Raw genomic sequence first — 3,178 nt, 5'->3', positions numbered from 1 at the left:
GTGTGTGTGTGTGTGTGTGTGTGTGTGTGTGTGTGTGTGTGTGTGTGTATTTTGGTGTGTATTTTACACGTGGGTATGACAGGTACTTATTCAATGAGGTTTGGGAAAAGTGGAAAGGTGAATGTGGACTCGTCTTCAGGTAGAAGACATTAAAAAGTTTCGTTGTGTTTTAGGGAAAGATATGTTTAAATTACTACTTTAAAAAAACCTCTGGAGGCCAAGAGGTTATAAAGTTACCAATCATAAAATATTCAAGTAAATATTTAATATGTAAAATATATTTTACTTTAAGTCATAGATGTTACAATGTTAATAAACATATCAATGGGCTTAAAGTCTCTGGAGTCACAGCTACAATTGTGTAAATAGCTGGCTTCAAATAAAATAAAAAAAAAGAAGAGTTAAACTTATTAGATATAGCTCTAACAGCAGGAGAGCAAAAGGCATGGAAACCACTGTATCTGAAGATTAAACTGGAGGGATGCTGGCCCTATAGAGGCTGCAATTCAATGAAACTTCATTTGGTGGAATTTTCATTTGCAATGATGTTTCTTCTCAATAATTTACTAATATGGCTTATTTTGGGGTCAACAGCCAATTTTGCTGTTCATGTTATAAAGTGAAAAAGCAGTTAAAACACCAAATTTAGAAAAATAATGTATTTGACCTTAGGGACATTCTGTGATTGATCATATTGTTTGTGATGTGACAGATGCAATGAATCTAGAGTGGAAAGGAGACATAATCTGGTGCATACTAAGCAGAAAAAAATAGGTGACATAGAAAACCCCTAGCCACTGTGCTTTGATGCCAAATCATAGTACTCAATTTATATTCCAAGTAATTACCATAATTACTAATCACACCCTTTGAAAATAATATCCCATACTTTAGTTGGTTTAGGGAATAAAGTTGAGTTATTTCCTAAGAATTTTAGAAAGAGGTTACTGATAAAATGAAAGTAGAAAATTATATATATTAGATAATTCCACCCAACAGATTATATTCTTAGTCATTTCTGTTCCTGAACCACACTCTCTAATAGAAAATAGAAACTCTAGGGCCAGCCAAGTGGTGCGATGGTTAAGAACTGGCTTGGGATGCCAGAGGGCTCCGGTTCGGATCCCACATATGAGGGCCAGTGACACTGCCCTCTACAGCTAAGATGCTGAACAACAGCTCNAATAATAATTTTAATGACAAATACAGAAGGTTACATAGTTGTAAGCTAAATTTGATCTTTTCTAATATTAAGACTTGGTTTATTTAAACAGTTAAAGACCTGATGAGAAAGAGGATGGGAAATCATTTACATAAAATGTAAAATGTTTGTTTTCCCCTAATAATTTCTTATGAAGAACATACCAATAGTACAGGGAAATTTTATTCTTTTAGCAGAGAAATAACATTAATTGTTAGCTTTACATAAGGCACATCATTCATATTAAAGTTTAATTTAATTTTTAAAATTCTTATAATAATTTAACTTCAGCCAGTTTAACTATAAGACGTAAATTTTTTTCCATTCTGAACTAACCAAGACAAAATTATTTTATTTCCCTTAATAAAATCATATATCTATATCTTATACTATCTTTTATTACAAACATATATTAATTTCTTCCATATTAGTTAGAATTCTTAACCCTTAGAAACCTTAATTTTAGTGACAACCAAAAGTAAGAAATTACCATTCTTTTTAGAGGCAAATTTCTGAATACATTTTATGACCTTTATAAATTTAGGCTCTTTGATAGGCAAACATATTTCATAATTTTTGGAAAACGTATTTCCCTAAAATAGCCTATGAATTTTTTATTAACAGACCCAAACATCTTTAATTTTTCTGTATTAAGAGGCCAAAATATATAAATTTGGATTCATTTATAATTAATGTGTCAGTATTTTATATTATTTGGAAATAAGCTAGATATTTAATCATTTTCCATCCTTTAACTTAATAAAACTCTAAGGCTTCAAGTGTTCAAAGATGTTGGAAAATTATTTCTACATATATAAAGTATAAAACAATAATTGCTGAATAGTTTTACCCAAAACCTTATATTCTATTTACATCTATTTAATTTATTTTTTCTTAATAACTGTATTTAGATTACTCATAAAAATTTTATGAGACATTAGACAAAGTCAATTATTATCCCAAGCTAATTTTCTGTTGACAAACCTTTTATCAGAGTTAACACAAATCTGTTTTTTTTTTTGTAAACCAGATAAAATAAAAATATTAAATGTTGACAACTTTATAGACATGTTTGTTTAATTAAACCAAACTTAAATCAGTTTAATATTATTTTCTCAGGTCCCTTGATCCTGAAAAGCATTTGAGTTTGTTTCTGTTATATTTCTTAATTTATATAAATGCTTAATTCCTTTAAGCCAATTAAACAGAGTTTTTTGGTGGTTTTTTTTTTTTGTTTGTTTTTTAAATAAACCAACCTAATAATCCTGCAGAGGCAATTATACATACATACTTACATATAGACAGACACAACCCATTAATTCATAGCATAATTGGAATAAGTTAAGTTTGCTTTTTCAGATGGCTATGGCTTTAAGACTTTTATTTGTGCTTGATAAACAATTTTTAAGGAAACTAGGGGTTGCTTAGGCAAGAGAGCCTTTTCAGCTGCCTGTTTGTTGTTTTTTTTAAAGGCTTTTCTTTTCCCTTTTTTTTTTTTTCCTTTTACCATTGGTTTGTTTAGTCTCAGGTAGCTGTGGGCTGTGTTTACATTTCTGGTTTTCATTAGAAAAACCTTGAAATCTACTGAGGCTTAGAAAATTCTATTAGACTTCCAGTTTTGTCAAATTCTAACATAGACTTATTAGGTTCTTTGAAATACCTTGTCAGGTTTTAGCTAGGGCAAACAATAAGAAAGTTTATAACACCTGCTTAGATGGCTGAAGTTTCTTTAGGATTCACTTAGAGATTATTTTGTATTTTAAAAACGTCTGTTTATCAGTTAAAGAATTCATTTTATAAGAACACAAATAAATGAGTAATTACCAATTGGAAAGCAGCATTCAATCACTCCTGTAGCACTCCACTGCATGCAAGCACCAGGGGCCATCACCCACCCCTTGAGGGAAAAACCCCTCCAGATCTTAGATAAAGGCATTTGACGTCTACCAAACAAGGAGAGAGGTCCATGAACCTAAG

Source organism: Hipposideros armiger, unplaced genomic scaffold (assembly GCF_001890085.2).
Source record: "Hipposideros armiger isolate ML-2016 unplaced genomic scaffold, ASM189008v1 scaffold_183, whole genome shotgun sequence".
In the NCBI taxonomy this organism is placed as follows: domain Eukaryota; kingdom Metazoa; phylum Chordata; class Mammalia; order Chiroptera; family Hipposideridae; genus Hipposideros; species Hipposideros armiger.
Note: the sequence above shows the minus strand (reverse complement) of the source record.